The 20745-nt window shown below is 33.1% G+C and overlaps 1 long non-coding RNA gene across 1 annotated transcript; it reads right to left on the bottom strand.

Moving 5' to 3' along the window:
- Positions 1 to 10146: 10146 nt before the first annotated feature.
- Positions 10147 to 15601, bottom strand: LOC146768725 (uncharacterized). Its single transcript, XR_014955934.1, has 2 exons — positions 13512 to 15601; positions 10147 to 13181 (listed from the first exon to the last, which is right to left on the bottom strand). It is a non-coding gene; the product is annotated as an uncharacterized LOC146768725 (long non-coding RNA).
- Between the last annotated feature and the right edge of the window lie 5144 nt (positions 15602 to 20745).

Here is a 20745-nt window from a genome sequence, read left to right as displayed (position 1 = left end):
TTATGACTGCTTTTGGTATTCTCATATTTTATTTGATAGCTTTTTCATTTAAAACATGAAAGAAGTACCCCAGTAAAGAGCTATGTTCTAGGGTTCCCCTTCCCTTTCCCTGCAGGCAGGGTTACTTAAGTCTGAGTTTCAGAGTCACAGCTTTTCTAGATTGATATCTTTTTTGTTGGTCCCATGGGTCTCTCTTATTTTTTGGTATAATTATTGAAGTACAAAAGGAAGATTAGGAAAGGAAATTACCCAAATCTATAATTTTATTGCTAGGGCTCTCTGCTTGGAAACTCTTTTGCTGTCAGGAAAAGCCATTATCTCAGTTACCCATACTAAACTTTCAAAATACAAAGATAATCGCAAGCATGTTTGAAGCCTGTGTAATATGTTCTCAGTTAAGGAGAAAACTCAATAAAGATTACTGTCCAAAGAAATGAAAAGTGAGGAATCTCTATTAAGCCTCTTACTTCAGTATGCAGTTCAGTTAATATTTACACATCTTACCTTGAGGTTAGGGGTACCTGAGATGTAATTCAGCATTATAAATACAGTATCTCTGCTCTGCACCTAAATTACAAATGAGTAAACAATTTAATATGTCAAATTTCAAGCACTATTCCCATTTGAATACTAACCTAAATTCTGGGCATGCAACATTGTTACATAATGAAAGCAAATTCCTTAGGACTTAATAGAAACTATCTCTTGTTTTGCACAATGAATTCTTTGTATTACTCCTGTACTTAATGAGACATTAATTCCTGATTTCAGTTCATAGACTATTTTCTGTATCAATATCAATATTTAAAGACACAGCTTCAGGTGCTTGTGTCAGTACTGTTATTTCAAATCAGCCTTGCACACAGTAGATTTCATGAATTTACAAAGAATGAATGTGACTTTGGCTTTTAAAGCCAAAGATATTTCTTTCTGTCCAAAATGAGAAGTGATTATAGATGTTGCCCCAGCTATCTGGCTTACCTTTTCTGATGTTACACTTTTCTGTTTAAGTGTAGTTAACACTGGCATTCAATATTGAAAACAAAAGATGGTTTTCTTGGGATTTTCATGATTATAGGATTGATGGCAAACAATGAAGTGAGAAAAGAACATAAAATATTGTGACAAAATGAAAAATCTGTCCTTTCTTTAACAATGACATTTAAAAATAACCTCACTCTGCCATGGTAATTTTTTCTTAGGTTCAATGTTGTGGTGATAGAAATTAGTTTTGTAATAAAATTTGAAAAATCAAACCTGTAGTAAGTCATATATGTCCAATAAAAAATGGAGGTTTGACATAGTTTGATTGTTTTCATTCATTCATTTGGGGACTTTGTTGTGTTTTCGTGCATTTGGGGTTCCTGGTGCTATTTTTAAACTGTATTTTATTTTTTTCTGCCTAAGCTAATTGTACATTGTATGGGGTAGCATTTATGTTACCTATCTATTTATATCTCTATGACATATCTTCTTAATGTGTATGACCATGAAATTTCATACTATCTCTGTTTTGCCACTTTCAGGCATACATGAGAGTCCTGGCTGTAACTTCACAATTACATGATATTGTGTTTTACACTAAGTACTCTTTTTCAGAAACACTTTTTCTTTTTTTATTTCCCCCACATATGTGAAATATCCACAGAAGGATGATAACATGGTACAAGAGGTTTTTGACTTGAAGGACTAGAGATCCAAATTAACCCATAACACATATCAACAACTAAATCTAGATATATGCTACCAGTACATCTACACTGTCATTCTGAATTACATCCTATTTCTCTTCTATTTATTATTCAGATGGTATATTTACTAGATTTCTTACAGGATCAACTCTAGGGAAAAACAGGTACATCACTTCAACGTTAGAGTTATAAATGAGATGATTTGTGAGTCAGTTTTCTTACTACCTTTGGCAAAAGACAAGTAAATTTCAATACTTTCAGAGCCTTCAGACATATAATTTATTCATCTTTCAGTTACAGGATTGTTCCCCAACCACACATAGACCTGGCAAGGTTGTTTGATGCAGAAGGATTTAAATAACTTCATACTGCTGTTCGAAATTTTTAAAAAAAATGGGTTTCTATAAAGATATAAATAATTTAATCAGAAAGGCTAAAATTGGTGTGAATTAAGAATGAATGGCAATGTCTTTATGTGAAGGCCTGTGTCAATGGCATCCAGATTAGCAAATCCTCAGAATCCCTGCACATCTATTTGCATTTTCATTGAGCACATGGGTTTGGACAGTATTGGGACGGTATTGGCTCAAATGTATGCACCACAATAGATGCACTGCCAGCTCTAGAAGGGTTAGAAAAAGGTATACCTGAAATCTGTATGTGGTCACAAACCCAGAGGACAGGAAGAGATAATTGTCTTGCCTTGTCTTCCATAAGATTGCACAGGATCCATCCTAACAACTGGACACAGGCACTGAGGTGGCCCAAGTGCTGGCCAGACAGCCAGAGCACTCTGCCCTGTTCCCTGACAACTGGGCTGACCTCTTGGGCATCACACACAGTCTAGTGCTTGCGTGGGAAGAGGAAATGAGAGTGAAACAAGATTGGATTCAATTTTTATTTAAATAAATTAATTTTTCTATCATAATGTCTTGCACATGTATTTACTGCACTGTGAATATGGTGAAAAAGTATTTTCTGAAAAGGTTTGTAATGAGTATCCACAAAAATACAGAGAGCAAGTTGAAGGTCTGTGTGATGGAAATAGGGTACTGCAGCCATGTAGGCATGTAGTGAAGTAAACCTGTAACATAGTACTGAACCAGACTTCACTTCATACACTATTCATTGGATCAGGCCAGTCTGCATCAATAAACTTTGTAAATGCAAACGATTTTGTTCCAGGTGCCCAGGAACAAAGTATTACTCCCAGAATGTTTTCCAGGACCTTTATAAAGACCTTTTTTTAAGGGCACAGTAATAATAACAATAATCAGATTAATAATGTTAGGAGAGAAGTATATAAAGCACAGGGACTCAAGTGGTAGCTTACTGGCCCACTTCATAAAATAAAGGCTTTGGGTTATATATATGTAAATGAATAGAGAGCATTTTTTAGGCAGAGAGCCTGTTCTTGTCATTTCTAATCTGCAATAAAAATTCATCATGTGAAAAATATGCATGAGGATTTGAATGGGCATGCCTCCAGTGTATTATCATAACACAGGCAGTGGAAACCATTTTTCTTAAGTAAGGGAGGACTATCTGCAAATAACTGACATACAAAATGTCTCCATAGTGGCATTTGAACACAGAAGTTCTTTCAGAAAACTGAAAATGGAGATGAATGGGGACCAAGGTGCTATCTGATCAACTACTTCTAGTCTGTCACATCTGTAGTCAACTTTCTTTAGCACTGTAGGCATCCTCATGCTCCAGGCTGCTTCCAAATTGCCCCAAAAAATTAGTACCAGAAAGAGAAAATTGGAAGACTTCCATATACAACAGTCTTTCCAACTTCATAGCAACTGTGGTTTACATATTTACAAACTTAGTTTAGAAAAATAGCTCAGTTTGCTTTTTTTACCACTCCAATCAAAATTCATTATTTTCCTTATTTTTCCTGACCAAAAAGCCTCTCACAGGAGAGCTTAATAATGTTGGTTATAGAAATCTAGAACTGGGTTTTATTTATTTGTTTCTAATTGCAGCAATGTCTTTACATTTTGTTATTAACTGAGTCAACTTTGGCACTATTTCCACTAAGAAACCTGGAAATGGTCAAGGTCTGAGCACACAGCACTGCCTAAACCCAAACCTATCTCAAGAGCAGGATTTGGAGCACACTCTGCTTTTCTGCAGAGAAGAACTGCAGATGCTTCTGTATGCACTTTATTTCCTACCCTTCTATAGATCTCATTGCAACTGTTGGAAGTTTAATTTCTGTGCTCTTACTTTCCATAATGTGAAAAGTTGTAAATACAGTTTTCTGGATGGAAAATCAATATCCATCTAACCACATGAGGACATTTTTTCCTCTTTCAGTGTCTTTTTAACAGAGCTTCGTTTGTTGTCCAACACAAAAAGAAAAAATAAAAAGTTAATAATTAAAATCTAATGAAATAAAATGGAAAAGGAGAAAATACTCTGAGGAGTGCAAAGACAGAACACATGGGAAATTAGAAGATCTGACAGAATATGGTGCTTTAATGGGTAAAATAAGGTAATGTATTTCTCAGAAATTTGTCTCTTCATGAAATACCTTATCAACAGAGAGATTATCAGACCTATTGAAACTTATGAAGAATGGATATCAGTAAATTTAATTTGTATAAAATAAAGAAAAAGTTTAAATAGGCAAAAAAAAGTAGCACTAATTTCCACATTAACAATTCTGCTTGGCAGAAGATTATTCTGAAGAAAAAATTTGACAATTAAAGGCAATTAAAGACCTTTTAAATCACCTTGAACCACCTCCAACATGACTTTTTTGCTTCCTTCTGTTATCAGCCTTACATGCCTGAAAATTAATTTCCCCCTGCAAATGACCAAATTTCTATCAGTGTATTGGTGTCAAAGTAGGGAAAGAGAACAACCAGATACGGTAGTAGACCATGACTGCTGCTTGTACTGTAGTTTAGTCCTAGATTAACCCCACCTAATCTTGCAAGAACCAAACAAGATTAGTTGTATATTTTGTTAAAATAAGCATTCCTAGCAAATTTTCCAATTCAATCCTAATTTTTGCACCAGTGGGTGTCTTAAGTTTAGGCGTTAATATAAATTATAGGTAGCAGAAAATTGAAACTCTTTTCTGGTGAAGTCCTGGTACTTGGAGTAAGAGGAAGCCAAAAACATCCATCACTGATGGAACAAGAATAAGAAAACGTACTGGAATATTCTGTTTTCAAACCACTGAACCACTTTTTTTTTTATAATTCCAGTTTTGTTGGTTTTTTTTCATGTTGTAGTATTTGAAATTTTATCTTATAGTATATAAAATATATGCTGCTGATAAATTGAGAAATTGAAACATTTTAATAGTAGTGAAGCAAAATACTACTATAAACTTGCATTTAAATTCTCTGTTGAATTCTGTAACTCACAGTAACCTTTGAAAGTGCATGAGAAGTTCTTCCTATGAAAAATATTCTACTAGATCTAAAAGAGATATCTCAAAATTCATATGAAAAATTAATTTTGGAATAGTTTTTTTTAAAAAACCAAGTTCAAGTGTGTTGCCTTCATGGAAGACAACAGCGACCTGGTTGCAAGGAACAGCACGGCAGCCCAGTCTCCCCTGGGCCACTCGGGCTAACAACACACGCAGGCACCAATGTGGTGGACGGTCGAAAAGCGTTTATTATCTTATTTCATGGGTTTAAATAGTCTTGGGGGACTCTGCTACGTCAGGAGGGGTTGGCAGGGTCTCTAGGGTTAGTCAGGAGTGGAAAACTACTGGGATAGCTGTGGTTACATTCTTTGGGGTAATGGATAACATGTTGCAGGGTGAGAGGGGGATGGGGGTCTTTCTTTCCGTCACATCCCGAAATCTTCCGTTCGCCTGTCCCTATCTACTACACAAGTGATACACAAGTAATCAAGACAGATTTTAAAGCCTAATGACAGCATGAATTATGCCTCTTGCAAGATGTATTGTCATAATTATTGCAGTCAAATTGTCTTTCAAGTAAATATATTTCTTTTTCCAGTATATTAGAAAATGTAATTCAGGCTAAAAAGCAATGTTTCTTATCATTTGCTTTGTAGTGAACATGGGGAAAGAGCTTGCAAACTTGAGAGATACTTCACAAAAGATTCTTCTCCAGTTGTCTCTCTGTAGAAAAAAATCTTTATTTAAAAACAGAAATTGTTTAAATACTGTATTTCTCGCATGGGCATCATTTCTTTCACAGGAAGTTTCATAAAGAAAAGTAGTTATGAATAAATATAATGAGCAGAAATCTCTGTCAATCCTGTATGAGGCTTACCTGCTTTGTATTAATCAGATTTGTTTGACTGAATGGTCTGAAGTTTCAGAATTGGTTTGGGAAGAACTATTTAGCTGTAGAGACAGAGAAATATTTAGCTTGTAAAGTTAACCATTATCTTATTTTAAAATTATAAGTAGTATGTGATGGCATATTACTTGAGGACTTCATATTCACTGCAGTGAAAAAAGTCAAATTCAGACTTTCAGTATTTTTCTTCCTTAACTCAAAGAACAAAATTAAATGAGAAACTTGGATTTTTTTTTTTCACTAAGTAATTTAAAGCTACCTTAGAAAACACTGTGAGATTATAAGAATCCACACAGACTAAGAATTGGGGAAAACGATATAGATGCATTGCAGAGTTAATTGATTTTGCCCATAAGTGAATTAAAAGTCTGAAGTTTCATTTTAAATCTGGATTGCATGGCAAGCCGGATGGAAAATTCCACACATTTACTGAAATAGTGTGAGCAATGTTCTCAATGTATCATTACTGTCTCAGTTTATTATGTCATAATAAATTGCAGTCTTCTGTGACTTTAGAATAAGAATGGTGAATTTTAAACCAGTAATGTATAATCATAACCAAACACTGTGATTCTGTTATTTCTCTTAGTGCTCCTTGGTTCATAAGTCAAACAAATGTTTTATCTCTGAGTATATTCTACTGGGACAAAAATTACTCATTCATATCCTCTCTGCTAGAAATACAGTAATCTTCTGTCATTGTGTGAAGACAGTAGCTCCATGCATAGAGTGAGCAAAATTATCCTTACAAACAAGGTTAATGTACCAAAATCAGGTACATTCTTGGCTGAGTACTCAAATAGTCAAAGAGTATCAAATACTCCTAAGCTGCTATAACCCTTTGAGACTCCAGGTGGAATGAAATGGAAAACAATTTAATTAAATGTGATGGGAATGTAATATGGGACATTTGTTGAAGAAATCAGGTTTGGAGAAACTCTATTACACTGGGAAATTATCCTTACTACTAAACAGAATATGTATTGGCACAGCTGAGCACTGTAAGCATAGGGACAATACAAAGATATTTAATACAACCAAAAATTAAACATCCAAATATTTTTAAACAAAGTATATTCGTTGGACTTTCATAGCATACGGAAGCATATTTCATTAACATATTATAATTTCATGACATTGTAGTGTAGGTGTAGCTATGTATAGCTGAACACAGCTATGATTAATTTCAAAAATGTATTAGCCCATTTTGTCAGGAAAGTTTTGGAGTGGAAACACTCTAGATGCACAAGTTTCCATTTACAATTTCCTAAACCACATGGAGATTAAAAATAATGAAAAGAAATATCTGTAATGAGAAAAGATTGGAGATTTTTCTGTTAATCACTTTTTATTTTCACAAAATCATGATTAATAACAACCAAAACTAAACCTGTTATTTTCAACTGGATATTTGAACATGAGAACAAATAGGTATCATCCATGTTCTGCTACTATGTATTTAGGTTTTTCACTCTTGTTACCTCATACAGACGACTCTGGGTTTAGGTTTTATTAGCAGCACTACAGAAAAAGACAGAGAAACAGATTATCTGTTAAAGGCCATATTCCTTTCATTTCATGAGGTATTAGCTCACTCCATAACTTTTTCAACTGAACTGTTCCCTGATAGCTCTGAGGCATAATTAGCAAAGGGAATTTCTTTCTAGAAAGGGAATTATTTCCTGCCTAGACAGTGCTTCCTGCTTTGGACCCAATGACTTCACAAAATGTCAGAAAATAATAATGCAAAAATTGTTTACATGAACTATCCTTTTCTCATCTGTCTCTACTCATCCTGAATTAACTCTGTACATAGCTGTTAGTCTATTTACAATTAAGACTTTAATGGATGATGTTTGTAGAAACCCTTTATATAGGTCTCCAATTAGGGTACTTGACCAATTTTAAATCATATGTGCTTAATTTGAATCAGGTATTTAATACCAGCTTTCTCTCTTCCCAGTATTGAAAAAATACTGTCGCTCAAATATTTTTTTTTAAATTACACTACTGCAATCCAGTACAAAGTAATAATAATACTAAAAGAGCATACAAACCCAAAAATTATTCAGGAGAGAATGGAAAAGAATACATAAAAAATTAGCTTTTGGTTGTATTAAAAAACCCATTAAGTTTCTAAACAGATAAATCCAGGTGGTTTGGGGATCTTTTCTGATAAATATTTATACAATGTTTGCTCCCAGGATATGATATTCAAAACCAAGATAGTTTATCCTACTTCAAGAACTTTTAATGCTAATGTATGAACAAGAATTCAAAGTCAGTACTGTGATATACAAAATGAGTTACTTAAACAGTAGAAAAGAACAAAAAGATAAAATTATAGTTTCTAATTTTTAATTTTGGATTTGATATTAATTTTACTTGTGTCTCATGGAATAATAATTTAAAAAAATGTCCAGACACTTCTATGCTTCTCACTTTCCCTTGACCATATATAATATTTCTTTGACCATTTTTGAGTTTTCTTTCATGCTATAGATAGAAGATTCAGAATAGTGTTTCTTAATCTGTTCACTATAAAGGTAGAAACAAAATAAAATTTCACTAATTATGCAGTGTGTGAGATTCACTTTGAAGGTGAATGGACTTACACAGAGAAAGTTTACAAAAAAATGCCAGTATATCTCAATCTTAATAATTTTTACTTTTCAAAGTTCAATTAAACAGCTTTCACAGAGATTTGACCAGGCAATCATAGCTCATTTCCTACAAGATTCTGGTCTCAAAATGAAATGTCTTATTTTGTTAGACAACTTTGGAAATAGCAGATTTAAATATATTCTTTAGATATTTATTCTTAATATTCTTGTTTAGAAGGAAAACATAATATAATTTCACATTATACCTTTTTATCCATTTAGACTGAATGCCAATTATCTAAAACATTAGGTTCTACCTTCTAATCTGTAGTGTAAACCTAAATTGTGGCTAGGGTTTTTTTATTTTGTTTTGTTTTGTTTCATTTTAATGTTTACATTGGCACTTAAAAACTCAGTCTAGAAATTGTCTATAGCCATGTCTGAGATTTAGAAGTTTTTAGATCTCAAGTCCTATTTAAGGATGCTTATTGAAGAAAATTAGGTCACTATGTGCCTAGGTCTTTAAATATAAAATAAAGAAAAAGCTTTTCTTCATTCTAGTGTTCATAAGTGCAAATCAAATGTTGTTCCAGAGTAGCCTTTTCTCTGGGGAAGGGATAAGCCACAAAATAGTTCTAGATTAACCTGGATAGCCTCTTGACTGTATTAATATGAAAAGCGGAAGAGAAAAAAATGCTCATTTTGTTGCTTTCTCCTAGAAAATAGCTCTTAAGTGAACTAAAATTAAAGAAGGGAAATGTATCTTGGAAGAAAATTCACATGCTTGATACTGAATACAGTGCAGGCTTTAGCGGATACTAGTTTAAAAATGAATAAAATTCGTTGGTTTAGATCAGATTTATACCTAAAAACTATAAAGCAAATCTATCCATGAATATAGTTACTTATTTTAATCTTATAGAACACTGTGGATTGATATTTCCTGATTTTTATTACCCCCATACTGAGAAATATGATGTAAAACAATCCATTTTCAATTGTGTCAGTAAGCTGACTTGTATTACATTAAAACTTCTATCTACTTTTTCTCTCTAGTCACATTCTCATTGTACATTCTCTATCATTTTTTAAAATTTAAAATCATTCAAAGCTCTCTGGTTTGTTCTTTGACACATAATGTTATAGTAAAAATGTAATTAAAATAAAAATAAATACTTCAGTGAAATTGAGATATAAAGTGGTCACACTATAAAAATGCCTTCCAAAGACAGCAAGAGTTGGTGTTAAAATAATAAGACATTAGTAGAAGCAGGATAAAAAGTTTGACCTCTGTCAGCAAAATGAAAGAGACACAACAGATATGTAAATTGTTATGTAATCTGTCTTGCCCTCAGTGTTCTATCTTCCTCCATGATTTTTGCCCTGATTTTGCAGCATCTCTGAGCTTTGTTTTGGCATCGTTTGCTCATTTCCACTGCATTTCATTTGCTCCCAGACCATTTTCTTGTGCTCACTGCATTTCCCAATTTCCCTTTTTTTTTTTTTTGGTGTTTTTTTTTTTTTTTTTTTTTTTTTTGTTTGTTTTCTCAATGGCAATTCACTTGATCATACCTCCTTTTCAGAGTCTTTGGGAGCCTTTCTTTTCTGTTTCACAAGATTTCAATGGAGAATATGTAATATTTTATCAAAACAAGGATTTTTTTCACATAGTGGATAAGCACCATCTGCCTCATATGCTCATTCTTCTTAATATTCTGGGTTAATTTCTACTTTTTTCCATTATATATCAATCCAGGATAGGATATAATTCTCAGCAATTTTGTAGCCAGCAATACCAATCTCATTGCAAGAATAGGAAAATAGGTAAAATAAAGACTCATTGTAATTTTTTTTGCTCTCACCTCGAAAGAAGCTAAGATAGAATTTCAGTCTTTATTTCCTTTGAACTATATGCATTTTGCACTACACAATTACTCTATTGAAGATGAGATAAATAACTACATAGCTAGGAGTACTCTACTGTAAAAAAACAGATAGAGATTAGGGTTCCAGGACTACCCTTCTCCATGTTAATTATCTCCATGTTAATTGTTGTAAGACTATCTGGATTTTTCTGGATATAGCAGGAGTCTAATTTTTAGGCCTTGTAATTCCAGTCAGTAACTATAGTTTCAGTTAGTTACTTAAATCAATGTAAATCTACATCTATACTCTAACTTTTTTTTTTTTTTAGATACACCAATCAGTGCAGATTGCAATTCTACTACATGAATTTGAACATTCTTACTATGGCTATGCTATAAAAATTGCTTTTATAAAATTACTTTTCATTATGTTTTTATTTGGTTTCTATTGTTGGCTCTGATCACTAACCTAATACTCAGTGTGCTGTTGAACCACTGTTGTATTGTGTTATTTGGATTGTCCCTGTTTTTCCCCCATTTATGGTCTCATCCCAAGTTGTTTCGCCTTCCCTAAATGCCAATCCCATCCCCACTCGTCCCAAATCACTAGAATTTCCTTGTTAATCCCCTTATCCCCTCCCTGGCACTTTGTCACTCGGCTCTTCAGCCCTATATCTCTAGAAGCTTCCACGAAGGGTATTGAGTGATCAGCCAAGGGCCAGGGGTCCCCCCTCCTCAGCTCCCCCATATGTTGTCCTGCTTGTCAATTACTGCATGTCCCACACCCCTCTATCCCCCGTTGGTGGATAGCCAAACCCCTTAAGAAAAAGTGGCCCCTAAGAAAAGCAGCTGCTTCCGTCTCCTCAGGGGCTTTCTAGCATTGCACCCCTGAGGCCAGGAGCTCCCTGGAGCTACCAATAAACCTTGGATTTATACAGCCTGGATTATCTCCTCCCGGTTCCCTCACCATGGCTGCCAGTGCCTTATGAGGACAGGGCTCACGACCCTGAGCACGGAAGGGTGTCCCCTGCAGCGCTGTGTCAGAGCTAGCAGGGAAGCACCAAGAAGACTCTTGGTGGACACCGTAGCAAAGCACTAGTTTCATTATTGCATTAAACAATTTGGCTACTATTAGGAAATATTTCCACTGAAATCAGGAGCTACCAGGAAAAAAAGTTTAACTGAAAAAAACATAAGTCATGTTGGTGAAGCTGGAATCCCCAATCATTCCAGATGCTCTGAGCTAAACCTTTTTTTCTAAATGAGAAGCCAGGAAGTAAGAGCTGTGCATTATCCATCAGTGTTTTCAGGCAAAGATGTCAACATTTTACTAGCAATGTCCTCATGTAGATTGTAAAATTTACAATTACAAAAACACTTATAAAGCCATTACCAAATTAGTGGTGGACTATACTTTTCAGAGATACGGAAATTAAACACAGCAAAGAGGAATCTGAGAGGGAGGCCTCTGTATGGTTATCCAAGTAGACTATGTATGAAATGTATAAAAAAAAAAAAAAAGAAAGAAAGAAGAAAAACCCCCACTAAAATCAAAACACACACACAACACAAAACTCCAAAACTTTAAAATAAAAAAAAAAGCCCATGCCAGTTATATAAAGCATAGCTTGACTTATAGCTGGATAGCTATTAGTTGATTTAAACTTGAAACTTGCTGATTTGTTAATTTAAACTTGAAACTTGTTGATTTGTTAATTTAAACTTGAAACTTGTATTTGTCCATTCAAACTGAGCCTACATCCAGAAGAAAGTCAGGAGACAATTCTGTGGGAAAAGTCTGTGAAAAATTTTGAATAGAATAAAACCCAATTTTAAAACAAGGATTTATTATTGACCTCAGACATCATATTTTAATATTAATGACAGCATTTGAAGAATTTTTTGCTATTGAAATTAAAAGTTGTCTATCTGCAAAATACTTTCAGATCTCAGATGACAGATGCTTTTCAATGGCGTTCCAATGGAAATTTGTGGGCAGCAGTAACTTCAATAAAAGCTTTTAGACATAGAGATTCTGAAGGTACAGAAGACTTAGGGAACCAGAAATATCAGTGCTTTAAAAAAAATGGAATTACTTAGCTCTACAAATTATTCAACCATCAGTATTCTGAAACATTTGCTACAGGTGAGAACTGTCCTACTAGACTTGATTTTGTATAATTCTGTCACTTGAATGACAAACTCATGTTGAAATTGAAAGGTTATATTCAGGGAATTAAATGCATGTCAATAATCCCCAAGCAAAAAAAAACCAAACAAACAAACAAACAAAAAAAACCACAAAACAAAACCCCATACTGAATGTAGATCTTTCCCTGCTGAATTGATTTTTCATGTGGTGACCAAAATACTACTGTTACTTATTCCTGTAAGTAGACTTGATTCAAAACATCCTAATGGAGTGGCATGCAGCAGAAACAAAATGAGTCAGATTTGGAGGTGTACCTCTGTTTTTTACTGAGTGGCAGAGATCTGGTTATGTTTGCTGCAGACAAAATCATTAAGCACAATCCTTCCAAACCTATAAAACCTGTGTAAGGCTACTTAGCTAAACTGTTTCAAGTTGGAGCAGTGACACGTTAAGGGTTAAAGAACTTGGTGCACTTCACCTGGAATACAGCTGTTGAAAAATTGGGTAATGAACATGGTCGGCTGTGTAACTGTTTTCTTCAAACATTTCATGGGCCAGAAAGGCAGCAGCTGTGAATGTAAAAGACAATAAAATGAATACAAGGCAATTTGACAAAGTATTATTATGAGACAGATAAGAAGAAATGTTTCTTAGCAAATTTTTCATGTATAATGATTCTCTACTACATAATGGTCAACTAAATGATTTTTCAAGGCAAAGATCATGTCTATAAACCAGAATATTTTCTAGAATTCTCTGAAAATCATGTATCAGTGAAAGAAAGTCTGAATTGTATACTTAAAGTACACTAAAATTTGGCACCTTCCTTTAAGTTAGAAACTGCAATCATAAAAAGGCTAAAAAGCGACAAAAGACTGAACACAAACAAACCTGGTTACCTGCTTCCTTTCTGTAGAATTCAGTAGAGACTGGCACATAGTGATGGATTTCCTCACTGCAGGTCTCACTGCAGTCCCGGACAGAAGGCTCTCAAAGTGACCAAAAACAGGACAAAAGGTGGCATTTTAAAACAATATTTCTATTAAAATGTGATGCATCTCTCATAAATGTACTATCATTTCTTAAAGTATTTTTTCACATCTTCATGTCACACTTTTGATTCCAGCATTTTCCTCCAGCAATCTGTGTATACATGAAAAAGAATAATTAAAAATGTAACAACAAGCTGATGATGGCAACATTTTTATTTTATCCCAGTTTCAGTGTTATTATTTAACTATTTTTAAATAATATTCCAGAAGTATGAATGAATGATAATATTTTTCTATCTTAACTAGAAAATTGTATTTACCTGTTTACATTCACAAGGCAAAATCTTCCACTGTACACAGCATTAAGGGCTATATAAAATTGTTTAAATCAATATACTTTAGCAAGAAAATGTACTTTCTTGACACACTCAAGTAAAACAAGAAACAGTGCTCTTGGAAATTATTTACCTGCTTTCTACGAGATGGCTTCCATTTCATCTCTCTGACTTACACGTTTAAACCTTCCACTGGTTTTACTGTACAGTATTTATGTGCTCCAGCAGAGTTAGCTTATCACTGCAAGCCACACTCTGTTGTGAGGCCTGCCTCAAAGAAAATGCAAAATACATTCTGAACCTTTGATATTTCTATGCAAACTCCATAATGTATTTTATAGAATGGAAAACAATCTGCACCACTCTATAACTGGCATTTATCTCAGTTGATAACCTAAATGTGCTTACTTGTAAACCTGGAAATACAGGGGAAAAAAACAGAGCAGATGCTAAAATGAAGAAAATAATGTATCTTACAAAATACCAAGTGTATAAGTTCTTTTTTTTTTTTTTTTTTTTTCCAAATCTATGGCAGCATTTAAGGGAACTTCCATTTGTTTGAAAAAAAAAAAATATTTCCCTTTTGAATGACTAGAAAATTCTAGTGTGCTCCCAGAGTCATCCTTAGAAGCAGTTCTTTCTGTAAAGATAAATATTTATTATTTTAAAATTTATTTGTGTACATTTCATATCTGCAAGATGAAAAAGAATGAAAAAATGCAGACTGAAATGTTCATGCTGCAAATCAGTTGAACAACTCAGATTGACTAAAATTTGTGAATTGATTTTTGCCTTGCATATAATAAAAGACAGCTATACCCTTTCTTTTGTCAAGATTCACTCAGAAGTTAATCCCTCATTTCCTTGAGCTACTTTTTGTAGTTGAGTATGTGCAAGATGTTAATGAATTTAATATTTTGTGCAAGCTGTTCCCTATTTGAATGACTCCATAATATTTAAAATCTTGAAGAAACTGACAGAGAAATTATTTATTATACCTAAGATTTTGACAAATTATTTGGCTAACACAAAGACAAATTGCTAAAAAAAGCAGTATTGAATCTAGATTATACTGGAGGCATTAAGAAAACAAACCTGCACATTCCGGACATTCTGGATATGAGAGACTTTCAGCTCTTATGGACAGCTCAACTTTTTTCCCATACTTAATTTTCTCAGCTTTCCTGGTTTGAAATGAAATTTTATATATTCATATAAATTAAAAATCTCAAAGACTTCAAAAAACCAAGAAAAGCAAACTTGGTTATCAAAATATTGGGGGTGGGTGAGGTGGATGTGTGAAGCTGCTGATAGTGTGGAAACATCTTAACATTTCTCTGGGTTATCAACATTCTATCTGAAACACTGGACATGGAAAGACAATTTTTTTATATATTTAAAAATTTGTCCTTCAGTGGATTTTCTTCAAAGCATCATGGTTTCCACAGCAACCAATAGCATTTCCCACCTCCTCCTTTTCCTCTACCCTCCTGCCTGGCAGTGCTCCCTGTAGGATTGACATATTTTTTGTGTAAAAATAAACAACTTTAATTTTATGTAATACTATCCAAACAATAATATTGTGGTATTTGGATGAAATATGTATTTTTACTGCCAAATTATGGGCTTAACTCCAGATTTTATGCTCCCTATGGTTTTGGTTTGTTTTTTTTTTTTTTTTTTTTGTTTTGTTTTGTGTTTTTTTTATCAGATGATTTGGGGAAGTGCATGTATACCAATCAAAAACCAAGCAAGGCACTGGGAAATGCAATTTCTTCCTGTCACAAATGAGCCTGAAAAAATATTTAAATACTAATGGTCAAGCTTGCAAAATAAACGCAAGAGGTTTTGTGAATGATAGATATGTTTCATTCTGGAATCAATCACAAACTCATCCTGATTTCTTTGACTACCCCTGTTACAGATCAGTATTCCCGAAATAGCTTTAATCAGTTATTTTCAGCCTAAGGGTTGTCAGCAAATTACTAGTTATGGCTGTTTCTCATTCATTATTCATCCAGTGTAACTGGTCATATGAATAACACGATACCGCTGCTGTCAAAACTGATGTCCAGAATTTACTCAACAAGATTATAATAAATAGCAGTATTTTAAAATAAATTTTAGCATCCACAATTTTTTTATAAAATAAAATTTATGCCATTTATGAAGAAGTTTTTTTTATATATTTGGACACATCTCATATATTTTAATAATTTTAATGTGAAAAAATTTTATGTAGTGAACAAGACATGTTTTGTTAGTTAATGGACTAAAATGAATATAAATAAAAATGGAAATTGAGTCTTTATGAGTAGTTAGTTGTCTTTTGCTATGAAAAAACCTGCTCAATCCATCCTTGTAACTCTATTTTCATCAATATATTTTGCTACAGGTAAAACCAGTGTGTTAATAAAATCAAGGTAATGACCATTCACAGTCTTACTGAAAAAAAACCATCATAAATCAATCCTTCTAAGAAAAGACATCTAGAATTTCATATAACATACTGTGAGTTTATTAATAGGTCTGTTTGCATAGGTACCTGTTTCATAACAAACAATATTAAATTCTACTATTAGTATAAAGCATTCAGTAGTAAATAATCATTCAGCAATTCTTGAAACTGAAAAGAAAAGCTCTAGTAAACACCAATTTACAAAAAAAACAAACAACAAACAAACAAACAAAAAAAAAACCCCACACCCAAACCCCAAATGAGTACAGCCATTGCTTTTATTTTTCTCCTTTCAAAACTCTAGGCAAATGTGGTCTTGTATCAAGGTTTTTTTTTTTTTTCAATTATAAACACAGAAATATAAGATTGATGGGAAGGAGTTATTCCAGAAATACATATTCCCAGAAAATGAAATTATAAGACAAAAAGAATAGTTATTTCATGTCTACTAATTAAATTAATTCCAAGAGTAATCAAAACAGATTGAAAAGCAAAAGTCTGCATTGTTTTATGTATTTCTGTTACCTCTGGCATCCTCACTAATCCTGCAAATTTTTTGTCATACAAAAATTTTAGAACCCTAAAATCAGGTAGACCTTATTTTGTACTTAAGAAAATCAAATTCATCTTTTCTTCTCTGTAAGTCTGTTGTTTTCACACATTTAAAAAAAATTTCTGCATTAACACATTTTCAGATTTCCACATTTTATATATCAAAACTAAAAAAGTTCTTTATGATGTGCTTTTTATTTGCAACAGTAATTTTTGACTGGTGCAAGTGAAGGTATTTTCATCAGACATAGAATCATTTGAGTAATGTGTTCCTCGGTTATTGCATGTGTAGTGTCATGCTCAGTTAAAGATGATTTGATGGAGTGTCTATAACAGTAATTTGGTTTTGCTCTTCTGATCGCTCCACACTTCCACTCTTTAGAGTCTCTCATTCCTTTGAGAGTGTTCAGGCTAAGGAATTTTCTCAATGAAGGGAGAAGGAAAATTAGAAACAGAGCAAGACTGAAATTTTTCAGTATCTTGTGGAATTCAGAGTGCCAAGTCTGAGAGACAGGACTACATGGGGGTTTTCAACCTAGGAAGACACTAAAAATTTTTGGATTAGAAAGCAAGGTGAACGGCTTAGCGTATATGGGGAATCGTTACTGTCTGACAGATTATTTTAATGTCTCACACAGCAAATTTTACTTGCTCTGTTTAAAGAACAGCTTTCCCTAGTTTATTAGTTTATGCTCTGAAAAGAATAGCAACTTCTTGGTGTTTTAGGGAGTGTTTGCTTTAAGGAAAAGGGGTACAAAATTCCCCTTTAGTTTATGGCAATTCCTTCACAGCATCCCACAGTACCAAACCAGACACATTAGCCTAGACTGTCAATATTGTCCATTCCTGTGCTTGTCCAGATCCTAGGCTATCTGGAAAGTGAGCAGGGAGCCTGCTCCTTCATCACTGGGCATAACTGGTTATTAGCAAATGTGCAGAAAATGCCAAGTGTTCATGAAAGAATAGGACATCTTTCAAGCTCTGATCCTACAGTTGTGATGCATCAGGGTTTTTCAAATCTCCAACATTTCTTTTTAAATATTTTAGACTTATTTAAGTTTTACACCTCTTTAAAACAGTATTGCTTTTCAAATCAATTTATGGCTTTAGTCCAAGAAAGCTTTATTCAGATGGAAAAGAAATTTTGTAGTAACAGTAACTACAGACTCTTGAACCTGCTTAATATGTGTATTAGCTTTTGGCAGCACACACTAACTACATAGAGGTATATCAATCTGACATTCCCATTCATTATGAAGCTAAAATAATGGTTCACTCTTTCCAAATGAGCTGTGTTATAACAAGTAGTCCTGAATAAGTTGAACCACTTGTTATTGCTCAAGTGTTAGCAAAAAGAGGTAATTTCCTTTCTTTGATGTAACATCACCTTATATGAGCCACTAAACACCTTGGGCCTAGGTGTGTAACATAAGTAGCTTTATTCACATAATTTGTCCAAAGGAATTAACACTTTGTAGTCATTGTATTTGAAAGATCAGAATTACAGAAAACAGCAGTGAATTCTGCCTTTTAATTGAAACCTTTGGACTGTTTGGTCTTATTATTTAACTAAACCAGATGCATAGAAAATGTATGTGCCAGAAGAACATTAATAATTGAATAATTGTCTTTTCCCAATACAAGTAGGGATAATTTATAACATCATGCTATATTTTCTTTCCCTAAGATCGGTATGTGATGGTTTACAGATCTATATGTGTCCTTGTTTTTCAAACAAGAGAGGAAATAAAGAAAACCAGAATAAATTAAGCCCATGTAAACAGCAAGTGAATAATAGTGTGTGCATGAGAAGAACTAATGCCAAAGTGCTGAAAACAACTTTACTATGCAGCAATGTATTTTGAGATATCTTCAAATGCCTAAAAATGTTGATATTTGTTGGAGTCCTTCTATAGGTTTTCAAGACTGGTAGTAGTACTTTACTGCCATTGTGATTGAGGAAACTGGAGAAAGCAAATGCTTTTGTTTTCAGTTCTTTCCTGGTTTTAGATATAGATTTCTTTTTTAAGACGTGTATACTTCTACCAAACTTTTTTCACTGCAAATTCACTGCTTGCTATTGAATAAATAAATGTTAATTAGGATCCTCATTTACTTGAGTTACAAAGCTGGTCTTATTGGAAGGAAGTGCATTATTTAGTAATTCTAATTGTTTTATTCTACTTTCAAAATTAGTTAAACATTATTACTGATATTATGTTTTCAGATAAACAACTTCAAATTTTAATGTCAAGTCATAAGGAAAAAAAAAGACTACATGCATTCAGTAAACTTTGGGGACCTGATCATAATTTTTAAATCCCTACTTTTGAATAAATTAACACTGAACATTTTTTTGATTCATATTTTTGTCTTTATACTATACTTTAATACTAATCCAGAGTGATAATAAATATTTCTGGTCTTGAAAATAGGAATATAATGTATTTTAATTTCTTTTATAATACCGAGATTGTTCTCTACCTGCAAAAAAAAAGTGGGAATAGTACTTTATTCCAGGGTATAGATTGTTTAAGGAAAATAGTAAAATAAACCCCACTGTACATGAAAATTGCTTTCTTTGCCTGAATATGAAAGGCTCAAATATTGAAATTAAAATAAGGTGAGTATTAAATTTATTTTACTCTGTCATCTTAATATGTTTGTGTCTAGTCTTACTGTTTATGAAATCTCTATATTATCAATTAATGCCTCTAATTCTCTGCTAATAAATATATAAATTTTCTTCTCTTATAAAGTTTCCTCTGTAATATTTTCATTTATCTTGACTTTTTTTTCCTAACACATGCTTTCTTCTGATCAAAGCAATTTTTTGTTTATTTGCTGCTTTGTTTTGCTTGCAAGGAAAAAAGCCTCATCTGGTTTGAGAAACTGCAAGTCAGCAATTACTTAGTGCCATGATGTGAATAAAGTGTTTGAAGGCAAGAGAATATTCCACTCTGACTTTAAATGTATTTTTTTTTAAAAATAGAAAAAAGGAAAAAGACCCAAATATTAATGAGCTTTATAAATTACTTTGAATCTGAAGGTGATAATTAGAATCCACTTTACTTAAAAACATTTAATTTATTATAATATTGTGAATCATGTTTACTTATCTACCACCTATGTAACTCTACCACCTTTAGTTTCAGGTTTTTTAAAAAACCTAACATGAAAAGTATTTATATATATTCAGTTTACATCTGAGACTTGTGATTTAACCTGCATTTGTCTGTATATGTAGATGAGGCTATTCCATGCCTTTGGAGCTAATCTGCTGCATTGGAAATAAAATAGTTCATTAAGAAAACAAATATGCTGTATTTCTGGGAAGTTATGACATACCATAAATTGCATTGGGTACCTGGACAGTAAAAAAACAGACGCATGTCTACATCAGAAGCAAACACAACACTGGACTAAATGACTTGAAATCCACTGTTTAACTCCTGTCTGTCCATCGTTCTTCAAGGAATAAATCAGCATTATTTCAGCATATATAATGCTATTGCTGAAAAGGAAGAATATATGGTGATGCAGATTTGCATATGTTTTCACAATACATAGATGGATGTAGAGAAAAATAACTTTCAAAAAAATATGCATTTTTAAATCAATTTTTGTAACAAATTGATAATAGAGAAAAAGTGAAGGTAAAGTGATGAAATGAAAAATATTCAAAGGACAGTAATATTATCTAGAAAAATTAGCTAGTCTTTCAAACGAAAGGTAAATAACTGTGGCAGTCTTAAAAATCATCAGAGTTCAGTGGGCACTTTCTGAAAGCAAAAGG

The sequence above is a fragment of the Lonchura striata genome, chromosome 1 (assembly GCF_050655825.1).
Source record: "Lonchura striata isolate lonStrDom1 chromosome 1, ASM5065582v1, whole genome shotgun sequence".
Taxonomy (NCBI): Eukaryota; Metazoa; Chordata; class Aves; order Passeriformes; family Estrildidae; genus Lonchura; species Lonchura striata.
Note: the sequence above shows the minus strand (reverse complement) of the source record. Positions and strands in the feature narration are given on the sequence as shown.